The sequence below is a fragment of the Natrix helvetica genome (genome assembly GCF_964273705.1).
Source record: "Natrix helvetica genome assembly, chromosome: 2".
In the NCBI taxonomy this organism is placed as follows: domain Eukaryota; kingdom Metazoa; phylum Chordata; class Lepidosauria; order Squamata; family Natricidae; genus Natrix; species Natrix helvetica.
Window position 1 is genome coordinate 190,428,269 of NC_138552.1, and position 14,202 is coordinate 190,442,470.

Sequence of the window (14,202 nt, forward strand, 5' to 3'; positions counted from 1 at the left end):
CAAGAGGTCGGCCTGGCCTGCCAGACCCTCTCCCCTTCCACCACCACCACCCATTGTTCCACAAAGACCCCTCTGCCCTCGAGAAGCCCCTATGAGCCCCTAGCCCAGAAGGGCCCAGTTGGGATGGCGCAGCACAAGCAGCCTCCATTCCTCCTCCACCCCCACCCCCATCCTGTGCAGGTTTTTGAGGGCTTCGAGTAAAATTCTTAATTTAGGGTGGATCTGTTCCACTTTTGCCGTTGAATGGGTTGCAAAGTCAGATCCAGGTCCCTGCTGAGAGGGGCCGATAAGTGCCGAGTCACCTTGGTCTCCACCCCCCCCCCACATACACAGAGCAGCACCTTCAGTTTTTCACCTCCGTTCATACCCCTTTTTTGGGGGTGGCCTCTGCAGTGTCTCTCCTCCTTCCTCCTTCCACTCCCCTTTGCTATTTTTATGCAGAGAATATTCTCCTATTTTTCCTGAGAGGAAGAAATGGGGAGGGGAGCCTGCAGGTGTCCCGTTTCCTTTTCTTTCTTAATAAAAGAGTGTTTTAAGTGTTAAAAAGAAAAAAGAAATAAGGACATCACTTATGGGACAAGCCAAATGGGAGGTAATAGATTCAGAAAGATATCAGCAATAAGGACAGCAATTTTTATACCAGTAGTAGTTAATAGTTCCACTGCTAACTGAAGGCAATAGAGAAAGGGCCTTACCCATATGAGGAAATCTGATGCTAGGAAATGGCAAATTGTTTTTTTTTTAAAGGGTACAGTAGGAACTAGCTGGACAATGTCAAAACTTTAGTGCATCTGGCCTCATTTGTGGAATCAAAATACAAATGATAGTAAGAATTTCAGAGAGATTTACTATTAACTGTTTCTTGCAGTATCTTTTACATGTAATAATAGCATATAATTTAATGTTGCTTTGTTCTATGATCTCTGCAAAGTTGAGAATTAAACATTACAAAGTTACATAAAGACCATTCTTGGAAGGTCATCTCTGATTCAAGCTATTTGAAGGTTTGTATCAGAAATTATTTTCCTCCAGTGACCTGGAAATAGGCTCATGGATCCTCCTGAATATCCCAGCAGAACTTGAAGGGCAGCCTTTCCACCCTCTCCTTAAAGACACGGTCAAACCTTTCACTCTGGGCAACAGTCATGTGGTTCTTCCAGTCCCCAACAATGCCTGTAAAGCAGTGGTTTAAAAAATGTCAACAGTTTAATGGTTTGCAAAACATAATTTTTGTATTCAATTAAACTAGAGGCTATTTGTGTCATCCTATCACCAAAATGAATGTGTGTGTGTGTATTGGAATGTATGTATGTTTGTGTGTATGTGTATGTACAATCACACACATACATACACACATTGTATATATCTATATCTTTAGAGCTTCTGGAGGGGACTATAGAGATGAAGGTCGAAAGTCTTCCAGATGTGGTTTCTAGCCTCCAGTTACCATTTATTTATTTATTTATTTATTTTATTTTCTTAGCGCTTATAGACCGCCCCCTCTCCCGAAAGGGACTCGGGGCAGTGTACAGTCCATATCAGAAATACATCATGAATAACTATAAAATTTAGACAATTAAAATTATTAAGTAGATAGATAAATAAATAAGAGGAGGATAAAAAGATATACAGAACTGTACTGCTAAGTAAATAATTTAAAATGTAAAAATTTAAAACCCCAACAGATATCCTATAAAATTAAATTTAAAAGAACAATCCCCCTAAGAAACCAGTAAGAAATATGTATGCCAGGAGGTAGACGTTATAATTATGCCAGGCCAGCCAGTGGGAACAGGTGTGTCTTCAATTTCTGTCGGAAGGAGTGGAAGTTGGTGGTGGTTCTGATGTCGGGGGGGAGGTCATTCCAGAGGGTTGGGCCCATCACAGAGAAGGCCCTATTCCTTGGTGTCGCCCATTGGCATTGCCTAGTGGACGGCACCAGGAGAAGCCCCTCCCTGTGAGAGAAAATTGGCCACAGGGATGTGTGTGGGAGGATGCGATCCCGCAGGTAGCTAGGCCCTGTGCCATGGAGCGCTTTAAAGATGGTGGTCAGAACCTTGAAACGCACCCAAAAAACCACAGGCAGCCAGTGCAGCTCGCGCAGGAGCGGTGTTACGTGGGAGTAGCTGGTACTCCCCATGACTGCCCGCGCGGCTGCGTTCTGGACTAGCTGCAGTCTTCGGGCACGTCCCAAGGGAAGCCCCATGTAGAGAGCATTACAGTAGTCCAGGCGAGACGTCACCAGTGCATGAGTGACCGTGCGTAGGGCATCCCGGTCCAGAAGGGGGCGCAATTGGCGCACCAGGTGAATCTGGTGGAACGCCCCCCTTGCCACGGCTGCCACATGGTCGTCCATTGACAGCCGGGCATCTAGGAGGATGCCCAAATTGCGCGCCTGTTCCACAGGGGGCAATTGTTCGCCCCCTATGGCCAGCGTTGGAGTCAGCTGGCTGAACCGAGGTGCCAGTAGCCACAGCCACTCAGTCTTGGAGGGGTTGAGTTTGAGTCTGTTGTCCCCCATGCAGACCCCGACGGCTTCCAAACACCGGGACATCACTTCGACAGCCTCGCTGGGGTGGTTTGGGGTTGAAACGTACAGCTGAGTATCATAAGCGTACAGATGGTATTCAACCCCTAAACCACGGATGATCTCCCCCAGTGGCTTCACATATGCATTGAACAGGAGGGGCGAGAGGACTGACCCCTGCGGCACCCCGCAGGTGAGTGGCCTCAGGGTCGACCTCTGCACCTCTGTCAACACACATTGCGACCGGTCGGAGAGGTAGGAGCCGAACCACCGTAAAACGGTGCCTCCGACTCCCATCCCCTCCAGCCTGCGCAATAGGATACCATGGTCGATGGTATCAAAAGCCGCCGAGAGGTCTAATAGGACCAGGATAGAGGAACAGCCTCTATCTCTGGCCCTCCAGAGATCATCAACCAGCGCGACCAAGGCTGTCTCTGTGCTGTGCCCGGGTCGGAAGCCGGACTGGCGTGGGTCTAGATATTTGGATTCGTCCAGGTGTCATGGAAATTGCTGTGCCACCACATTCTCAACAACCTTCGCTAAAAAGGGAAGGTTGGAGACTGGACGATAATTAGCCAGCTCCATTGGGTCCAGTGAAGGCCTCTTGATAAGGGCCTCACCACCGCCTCTTTCAAGGCAGTTGGTAAGGATTCCTCACCCAATGAGGCGTTCACCAGGCCCAGAAGCCAGCCTCGTGTCACCTCCCAGGATGCCAGTACCAGCCAGGAGGGACATGGGTCCATTGAACATGTGGTGGGTCGCAGCCGTCCACGCAACCTGTCCAAATCCTCGGGGGCAACAGAGTCAAACTCCTCCCAGAATGGTCTCACAAGACTCACTGTTGACGGCTCGTCCGGTCCACTGGAGGGGGCCCATCCGCTCCGGATCTGAGCGACTTTGTCCTGCAGATATTCCCCAAACTCCTCTGCTCTACCCTGCAAGGGTGTCCCCCGCGTCCCCTGTGACAAGAGGGAACATGCCTGTTATCGGTTTCATTGAGTCTTAGATAGAGGGTAATAGTTTGCAAAGTCGGGAACATTGCATATCCCTATGTTATCAGAGGAATGTCTACCTCCCTGTCCATCACACAATATATACAAATCTGTATTTCTAATTTTTGGGCAGGAAGCTGGTTCCTTACTATTTTAACTAGAGCTGGACTACAGAGTGAAGGCTTGATAGAAGAGTAAAGATTTCTAACTATAAGGAGTCAAGTGATTTCTCTGGTATAAGCATCTTGTTCTGGGAAGTCATGGAACCAATAGTCTGCCAGTGAAGTTCTAAATGATCTGGAGTTCACCCTGTTGGAACCGGTCCCATGCTTAGTTAAAATGATAGATGGGTTGTTGATGGAGGACAATTCCCAGGGTAGAGAGCAAAGAAGATGTCTCTCCAACAGGCTGAAGTGACCAGTATTCGAACAATCTCATTCCTAAAGGATCATTAGACTGTGCAAGCAGCAGACCAGACATTGTAACTGTCAGGTTATATCCATGGCAAAAAAAAAAAAAAAAAACCTGTCAGGATAAAACAAAGTACACCATCATAGGCCTATCAAAAGTTCAAGAAGGCCAGAAATGGGCCCGTTTCCAGCCTCCAGAAGGCCTCCTGAGCCCGAGGAGGTCATTTTCGCCCTCCTGGAGGCTCGAAGAAAGCCTCCAGAGCCTGGGGAGGACACACACACACACACACACACACACACACACTGCGGTGCAGGAGGCCGACTAGGCCATGCCCGCCATGCCCACCATGCCCACGCCCACTCAGCAACCTTGCTAAAAATTTTGAAGCCCATCCCTGATACCACTCTACAAAAAAATCCTTTCAGATGAAGGTGGCAATCCTGGCATATTCATAAGCATACCCCTAGAGCAGTGGTGGGCAACCTTTTTTTTCAACTGAGCCAAATCTCGCCAAAACCACGATTGAAATTTATTTGGAGAGCCGCATTTTTAAAACCGAAAATACATAGGATGGTACACTGTTTTTAGTTTCAATAAGTTTTTATTGAGAATATTCTGCACGCAAGTATCCACATAGGTCGGGAGGATACAAATAACACAACTAATAAAACAAAAACTTTAGAACGATATTATTTATCGATAATGTTAAATTCCGTAAAATTTGCCTTACAATGTAGAGAAAATTACATCCTGACAATGACTGACAAAGTCACAACCACTAATGTGAACATTGGCCTTGCATTTCCTTGGATAGTTTGAGTAAGTCAGGTTTGTATGTTGTTGATTTTAATTTCATCTCTCTCTCCCACTTTCTTTCTTTTTTTCTTTTTCTTTCTCTCTCTCTCTCTCTGGCTCTTTGAATCTCTCTCCCTCCCTCCCTCTCTGTCTCCCTCTGTCATTTTCTCTGGGTGTCTATCTGTCTGTCTCTCTCTCTGTATCTCTCTCTCTCTCTCCTCCTTCCCCCATCTCTGTCACTCTGTGTGTGTGTGTGTCTGTCTGTCTCTCACTCTGTGTGTGTGTGTGTGTGTGTCTGTCTCTCCCTCTGTCTCTCTCCCCTCCCTTCCTCTCTCTCTGTCACTCTGTGTATGTGGGTGTGTCTGTCTCTCACTCATTCACTTAATCACTCACTCTGTGTGTGTCTCTCTCTCTGTCTGTCTATCTTTCTCTCCCTCCCTCCCCCTCTCTGTCTCTGTGTGTGTGTGTGTGTGTCTGTCAGTCTCTCTCTGATTCCCTCCCTCACTCCCTCTCTCTGTTCCTCTCTGTCTGTCTGTCTCATTCACACACACACACACACACACACACTGTGGTCACCTTGCTGAGTGTGTTTCAAATGTGATTGGAACACTCAACAAGGTGACCACAGTGTGTGTGTGTGTGAATGAGACAGACAGACAAAGAGAGGGAGTGAGAGAGGGAATCAGAGAGAGACTGACAGAGACGAATCAGAGACGTACTTTTAGCTACCTGGCAGCGGCGTTTTGCCTTGGGGGGCTCCTCAGAACTTCCCAAGACTTCGGAGGGAAGTTTACAGCCCTCCCTCGGAACGCTTCGGAGGGAAGCTTTTGCAAAAGCCCGGGCGATTGACAACAAGTCTCCCAGGCTGTAATTTTCCAAGCTGTGCGCACGCGCCTGTTTTCCACGCCGTGGAGCAGCGGCGAGATTCTGCGCAGCAAGCGATGATTCCAGGGGCCATCCGGGAAGATGAGGAACGCGAGGGGGGACCCTGCCCCCCCACTGATGGCCCCCGGAATCATCGCTCGCCGCCCAGAATGTCGCCGCTGCTCCACGCCATGGAAAACAAGCACGCGCGTACAGCTCGGCAAATTACAGCCTGGGAGACTTGTCACTCGCCCGGGCTTTTGAAGAAGCTTCCCTCCGAAGCCCGAGAGGAGGGAGGGGTGCGGGCGCCCGGCACACAGAAGAGCCGCATTAAAATGTGTAAAGAGCCACATTTGGCTCGCGAGCCGCGGCTTGCCGACCACTGCCCTAGAGTATAAATTGCAATCCTGGCAAATTCATAAGCATACCCCTAGAGTATAAATTTCTATGGATTTACCTTTACGAAGAAAGACCCCTTTTCTAGAATCTGCAAAGGTAGGATTCCCGACTGCATAGTTTGTTCTAGAATCTGCTTTCATGCCATCAAATGTAGCTTTATCCACCACAACATCCACCTCCTTTTCAGTTAGTTCTCTTTCTAGGAAATTGCATATTTTCAGTACAGAACTTCTCAGATCCTGCAATTTGATACAGCTTTATATTAGTTCATCCATAACAATGGAGAACAGATGGAAAATGTGGCTGATATATTTGGGGAATTCTAAAGATTATCACTATCTTATACATATCTCGCATGTCAATGCTGTCTCTCACTTCCCCTGCCTTTAATTCTTTTCTTACTGAAACAGTTATTCTAATATTAAATCATTTGTATTTTTTTCAAAAAATGTACAATATTCATTAAACACAGAAATCCATCCTTAGAATTGCTGCTAAAGGTTTCCAGGAGACAAATTGTTGAGAAACATTTTTGGTTCTCGATATTTTTATGATTCAGACTCTTACATTCTAAGCAATCTTGGCTGCAACAGAAGCTGGCTGGTTCTCCAACCAAACTAAATGAATGTTTTGGTCTCTCTTGAAAATGTACTTGAGTTGAGTCAATCTTCTTTGAGCCAAAAGAGGAGAACATTATGCATTTTATTTTATTGATTAAATTCATATCCTGATCATCTCAGCAAGTGCTCCCAAAAATGCCTTAAGATTAATCTTTTTGATACCAAGATGATCACATTCTAGTTTCATGGATCCTTCTCCTTCCTGTTGAAGAGAGGGCTCTTATGTTTCTTCAGAGATCTCATCGGTCATAGGGGAGTTCACAGAAATAACCAAGGGTGGTTCTGGTGGTCAACTCTACTACTCCTTCTTGGAATAAGTTATTCTATACATCCCATCATTTCTAAACCTTTCTGTGCTTAATTTTTGTTCATGTCGCACCACACAAAATGGGCACATCTTACCTTTTTCATTTCTTCATAAGAAAGGAAGAGAATATTGAAATCATCCTTATGATTGTACCAGCCTTCTATATGGTCTAGCCATAAACTACAGAACACTGATAGGAGAGAAATGAATTTGGCATAATTATGAGTGCAATCTTCAAAGTCACTTGGTTTAATTGTTTAGCTGGGCACTGCAATGTTTCAACTAACAATCCATCTCAGAGATACATTCTGAATGCTTTCATTTCTTCCATTTATCTTTATGACCGGATGGACCTACAGATGAAAGCTCAATTGATAATAACACTAAACACCTAATAACACTAAATGCGGAGAGGAGAGAGAAGGAATGGGAGCCATAACTAATGTGGTTGCATACTCTCACTTGCTAAAGGGAGAGTTTTGTCAAGGTGCTGCTATATTGTTTTGATTCTTTTGCTGTTCTTGGATCTTTGGGCACTCTGAATTAATTTTTTATACATTTGCAAATATCAGACTTCCTCCCGTTATCTTTCTTCTGACCTTTAATGCCTTTAACCCTTAAATGCTCCTCATGAGATTTCATGATAGAGTGTGTTTCTTTCTTTTTGTTTTCTTATATTTTAAAAAATATGGACAACTCTCTACCTTTTCAAATGAACATTGATTTGTATTAATTTTAGATTCTGTCCATTATTCCTAACATAATCACACCCTGATTAATAAGGTGTGGTGATTTAGTGGCTTCCTGACAGTCTCTGTTCCATCATTGCATGGTGGGGTGAGCCCCCATCACTTGCCTCAGCTTCTGCCCCCATGGCACTTTGACAGCATGTTCTATGATACCTACATAAATAGGACCCTTGGATGAGGCTGCAAGAATATCCACTCATCTTTCTTTCAGGTGTAAAGCCAGCTTGCCCTCCTGTGGTTCACTTTGGGAAGTGTGCGAGCATGTCCCACAACAGAGGTGGTAAATTGGCAGCCAAACTACCATTCTGCAATAGCATTGCAGTCTCCTGACTAATATAACAGTGATAATGATGATGATAATGATGATGATAATGATAATGATGATGATGATGATGATGAAGATGATGATGATGATGATGGCAGCATGCAGTTTAGAATTGACAAATGTGCATCAATGGCAATCAAAGCAGGCAAGGTCATAGAAGATGATGGAATAAAAGTTGAGAATGAAGAATTGATAAAGGCAGTAAAACCAGAAGAAGGCTACAAGTACTTGGGGATTTTAGAATCCTCTGACTTAATGCATAATAAAGTCAAGGAATCAACTTCAGCCAAGTATATTCAAAGAATTCACAAGATATTAAAGTCCAAACTGAATGGAGGAAACATCATAAAAGTAATAAATACCTGAGCTATAACTGTGATTTGATACTCATTATTATTCTAGGAATCCTGCATTCTTCTCCACTCATCCATCCCATTATAAACTGTTTAAATACAATTTATGCAAATTATTGAATGAGGATTGAAAATAACTATTCTTATTTTATTTTATGGAGGAGAAAGTGGATTGAATTCATATCTCTTGTTCAAAACAAAAACTAACCTGATTGTAATTAATTTATTACCTTTGCCAGCCAAAAAGTTCTCCAAGTAAACATCAAACTTTTTTGATGTTTCCAGCATGTTTAGAATTTGTTGAAAATGATAGCCAGAAATCAAGACATCCTTCGGATTTCTGAACACATAAACAATCTGTAGGAAGAAGAAAGTATCTAGTCAAAAATGATCTCAGAGACTCCAATTAGAGTGAATACAGCAAGAAAAAAGTCGGATTGGTCAAAAAATATTGACGCTTGGTGGACCTTAGGGGACTTTCTGGAGAGCAGAAATTCATTTGCAATTTATTTCATAATATGTTAACTTCACATGGGAAAATATATATATCTGCAATCTCTCTCTCTCTCCCCCTCCCTCCCCCCACCTCTCTCTCTCTCACACAATCTATTTATCACATCTGTGTAACTGCACATCTTACACGGTGATTTTGGGTAACTATTTATTAATTCATGTATTAAATAAATAAATGAAATAAGAACCATTAAGAACCTCAATTTAAATTTAAATTAAAAAGAAGACAAAAAACAAACAAACCCAGAATGGCAGCAAAGCATACAGAGTATGTACATCAATTAATTCTCATACAATCACCTTAGAAGCTACACTTTATCATAGAACCTCGAAGCTATTAGCAAAACCATTTGGAGGACCTTCCAGAAGGCCAGCAAGGTTGGAACCAGCCTCACTTTAGAGGGAATAGGACAGGAGCTATGACAAAAAAGGTCTGTCTTGGTCATTCCTAGACCTCCCTAGCTGGCAGGTTCTCCAACACACCTTTCCTACTGGACTTGATGTAATGGGTAGATGTAACTGAGGACAGAGGTCCTTCAAATGACCTGTTCCCAATTCCTGAAGGGTTTTAAAGGTCATAACTAGGAAACATGAATCTGATCCAGAATCAGATAGCCAATGTAGTTTCAACAGCAGAAGTGCAATGTATGCAGTTCTTGGATAACACACAAATGCCTACCTTGCTACATTTGTACCCACTTAAGTTTCTGAATACTTCAAGGGCTGTGGTAATAAAACAGCTCCACATTAAAGCTATTACAGTCCTCCATCAAGAAGGGCATGAGTGACTTAGAGTAGCAATTGTAAAAAGGATTTTATGGTTAAAGGTAGCATTCCTCAACTTGGCATCCTCCATATATGTTAAGATAGAAACTGATTATGCAGCACAAAAAGTTCCAATCCATCTGGAAATGTCGTTTTGGAAAAAGTAACCTGAAGGATTAAATATCTCTGTATGGATCTTCAGTTGGGTTCTATTTTGGCCAAGCATGAGATTCTGGGTTCCCCATTTTATTTGAGTTATTTTTTCCCAGCCTGCAAATCACCAAACACATTGGAACAATGTAACATCTGTTCATTTGCATTTATTTGTCAATAATACAATCAGATGTAGAGCTTTAAAAAAAGAAGACAGAAAGCTCCCCACTCCAGCCCACAAGTTACCAAAATATGTCCTACTTTTGCTTTTTTATTTCGTAATCCTTTGGGTGCCAAATAGTAGGGCAGATGGGAACAAATGACACGAGGTGATGGGCGACTAGATAAATCTACATGATTAATATTATACTCTAGCCATGGTGCCCTGTCAATCAGGGTAATATTTTCAGTTCCATCTCGATGACCTTCATAAAGAATCAAGCTCACAATGTTCTGAGCCCACACTGTGCCTGTAAATAAGAAATAATTAAATTAATTCATCCAGGGCCATTATTATTTGGAGAATAACAAGAAAAAAAGTCAAGCAATCGGTCTACTAATCAGAGAAGATGGCAAAGAAGAAAAGGAGAGCAGAGAGACAGCAGAACTGCTTAATTCATACTTCACACATCTATCTTCACACACAAAAAGAAAAACACTACTGAAGGAACTGGCAGACATAATTTCAGAACCCTTGAAACATATATTTCAAAGTTCTTGGATCACCGGTGAAATACCTGAGGACTGGAAAAGAGTTGGTGTGGTCCCTATCTTCCAAAAAGGGGGGGGGGGAGAGCAGATTCAGGAAATTACAGACCAATCAGCCTGACATCAATACTTGGGAAGATCTTGGAAAAGATAATCAAGCAGCAAATCTGTGAACATCACTAGAACCGTGATGGCTAACCTGTTTCCCATCGTGTGCCAAAAGCGGGGGGATGCAGCGGGGGTCATGTGCAGGTGTGCTCACACCCATATTCTATGTGCAACCCCCATGTGCATGTGCGCACGACCCCCGCCATTCCCCCCACACACAGTTTTGGTGTGAAATGGACTGGTTTTTCGCCGTGCCCAGGCTCCAGAGGCTTTTTAGGAGCCTGGGGAGGGCAAAAATAGCCCCCCATCCCCCTGGAGGCCCTCCAAAGGCTTCAGGAAGCCACTGGAGGGCAAAAAACAGCCCTAGAAATTTTGAAACCCAGAAATTTTACCGTAGAGCAAACAAAGGCACTGTGGGCAACCCGGAAATCCATGAACCGACTTTTGGTTTGCCTGTGGGGCTGTTTTTCACCCTCTGGAGACTTCAGGAGGCTTCCCCGAAGCCTCTGGAGGGAGAAAAATGGCCCAAAGGGCAAACCAGAAGTCCGTTCCTGAACTTCCGGTTTGTGCATTGGGTTGTTTTTTGCCTTCCATAGGTTCGCCCTCATGGACCTAGAAGCAAACAGTGTTATGACCAGAAGCCAACATGGATTCATTGAAAACAGATCATGCCAAATAAATCTTATTTCATTCTTCAACAAAATGACCAAATTAGTAGATGAGCAAAATGCTGTGAACATAGTATACTTAGATTTCAGTAAAGCATTTGATAAACTCGATCATAACCTACTTCTTGGCAAGCTAATTAAATGTGGTATAGATAGCACTACCACTAGGTGGGTTTGTAACTGGCTGACCAACAGTACTCAACATGTAGTCCTCAATGGAACTATATCCATATGGAGGGAAGTAACCATGAGGTACCCAAAGGTTCCAGTACTCTTCAATATCTTCATAAATGATAAAGATGAGGGAATTGAAGGGGAGCTCATCAAATTTGCAGACAACACTAAGATGGCAGGAATAGTCAACACCCCGGAAGACAAGATCCAAACAGACCTTGACAGATTTAAATACCAGGCCTTATCTAACAAAATGAAATTCAAAATAGATAACAGTAAGATATTTCACTTAGGCAAGAAAAACCAACTGCATAAGTACAGATTAGGTGAAACTTGGCTTAATCCCAGTAACTATGAGAGGGATCTTGAAGTCCTAGTGGACAATAATTTAAATATGAGTCAACAATGTGTGGTGACAGCAAAGTACCAATGTGATCCTAGGCTGCACTAACAGATAGAATCAAGATCAAGTGAAGTTCTAGTAGCACTTTACAAAGCCTTAATAAAACCACACTTGGAATACTGCATCCAGTTCTGGTCACTATAATATTAAAAAGATGTTGAGACCTTGGAAAGAGTGTAGAGAAGAGCAACAAAAAGGATTCGGGGGCTGTAGGCTAAAACATAGAAAGAACAGCTGCAGGAATTGGGCATGTCTAGTCTACTGAAAAGACCGACTAGGGGTGACATGATAGCACTGTTCCAATATTTGAGGGACTTCTACAAAGATGAGGGGATCAACCCATTTTCCAAAGCACCCAAAGGCAAGACAAGAAACAATAGATGGAAACTAATCAAGGAGAGAAGCAACTTAGAACTAAGGAGAAAGTTCCTAACAGTGCTAGCAATCCATCAATGGAATAGCTTGCCTTCAGAAGTTGTGGTGCTTCGTTATTGGATGCTTTTAAGAAGTAACTAGACATCCACTTCTCTGAAACTGTATAGGGTCTCCTGCTCAAGCAGGAAGTGATCAAGAAGACCTCTGAGGTCCCTTCCAGTTGTATTATTTTATGTTCTAACTCAGTCAATCTTCCTATAGTAAACATTTCAGAGATGCTTAAAGACAACTTCTTCTAAAATATTTGATATGTTGTATGAGAGAAAGTCAGCTTTGTAAAGTAAAATTAAAAATGGTCAAAATACAGATTTGCAGCTTTATTTCACCTGCATTTCATCTTCTATGCCAAATGTTAAAATCTGTTTACAGCACGATACAATTGCAGCAACCAAAGTATTGAAAAACTGAATAAAAGTACTGGATCCAAAACCAACTCTTCCTCGGAAGACATCTTTGAATTTACCTGATTTAGGATATGTGATTATAAATGTATCATCATCTCGGATTTCAAAACTTTCCAGTGAATCTATATTTTCAGGTGAGGACACCACTGGTACAAAATAACACCCTTTGTGTAGATATATGCCCTTCACTGATGGCTCCATTGCTTGTCCTGTTGATAGAATAGAGAAATTGAAAATAATTCCTATATTAATAGTCAATGTTGAATTAATTCAATTCTTTCAAAATCATGATTCTTGGCAACATGAAGAAAAACACATATATCATTAGATTATTTTACCTAATTATTTAGTTAATTAGTTTCATGAACTCAATTTTCACTCACGAAGGTTTCCATTGGAAAGAGTACATTTGCTCCTATTCTTGCCATCTAAGAGTTCTACATAGAAGAGAAAGTTTGAATTACAGTACTCAGAACATACTAGTTGCAATTCTTTTCTTACCTTACTTTGTCTTATAGAATCTCTGGCAGTCAGTCGTGTCATGTCTAAAAGCAACATTTATTTAAAGTACTGTTTCAACGTTTTTGTATTCCTGTTCCTGAAATATTTAAGGAAGGTTTGTCTTTAGTCAAACATTGTATCAGCACTGTATGTCCCTTTTTAAAAAAGAGCTAAAGAAGATGGTAGAACATGATGATTAAGTAATAACCTAAGTAACAAGAATGGCAGAGATGGAGGTAACCTTTATTTTACTAAGAAAAGCATTACTTGAAAACCATGATAGATGACAGAGGTCTATATCTAAGAGGCCCATCTGGGGATGACTGTAGGATATAGACAATTGTTTAAAAGTATGAATAAAATGTGTGTCTGGATGTGAGAAATATGAAAAAGAATGCTTGGTGGGAAAAGATACGGAAGAAGCTGTGGAAGCGAACAAACCCATGTAAGAGAATTGTTGCTGCCCAAAATGAGGATGAGAGAAAATTTCCGAATGATATGCAGAAACAGAGAGTTGCAAATTGTGAGTTCTTCATGATAGTTCAGACAAGAAGTGTCAGAATGAGCACAGTGTGACCATTTTGAGATGGTCACAGGAGCAAAATAGAGTAAATAGAAGTTTGTCTTTCAAACAGTGTTTTATATAAAAGGAATATATACATACATGTACTAGTCAAAATCAGGCAATCAATCATCAACTATAGCATGGAAGCACCCAGAGAGATACACAAGAAGAGTGATACATGAGGAGAGAGAGATACGCCCTCACATGCCCCCCCTTATATAGGCAGCTTCTTAAAGTGCAATAACCCTGCTGATTCATTCTCATTTCATCAGCTTGGTTTACAACCTTACAACAGCAGATGGTCAGCTATTAAATCGTTATTACCCTGACAAGAAGCACCAACCACGAGTACTAATGCTACGTTTGTGGAAAAATTATAGTCACAGATTCTTGCAAGTCTGAAAATATCTCTCCTCTGTCCTTTTGCTTTTTAAAAAATTTTTTTTTAAACATTTTTTTAAAA

The 14,202-nt window shown here is 42.2% G+C and overlaps 1 pseudogene across 1 annotated transcript in view; it reads right to left on the reverse strand.

Annotated features, from left to right (window-relative positions):
- Nucleotides 1-234: 234 nt before the first annotated feature.
- The window catches only part of LOC309388056 (amine sulfotransferase-like), a 43,206-nt pseudogene continuing 29,238 nt past the window's right edge, over nt 235-14,202 (reverse strand). The window contains exons 3-8 of the transcript XR_014176851.1: nt 12,733-12,882; nt 10,035-10,243; nt 8,573-8,699; nt 7,011-7,105; nt 6,047-6,227; nt 235-1,173 (exon numbers count right to left, since the gene is read on the reverse strand). The product of XR_014176851.1 is annotated as an amine sulfotransferase-like (transcript). The remainder of the gene's footprint in view (nt 1,174-6,046; nt 6,228-7,010; nt 7,106-8,572; nt 8,700-10,034; nt 10,244-12,732; nt 12,883-14,202) is intronic.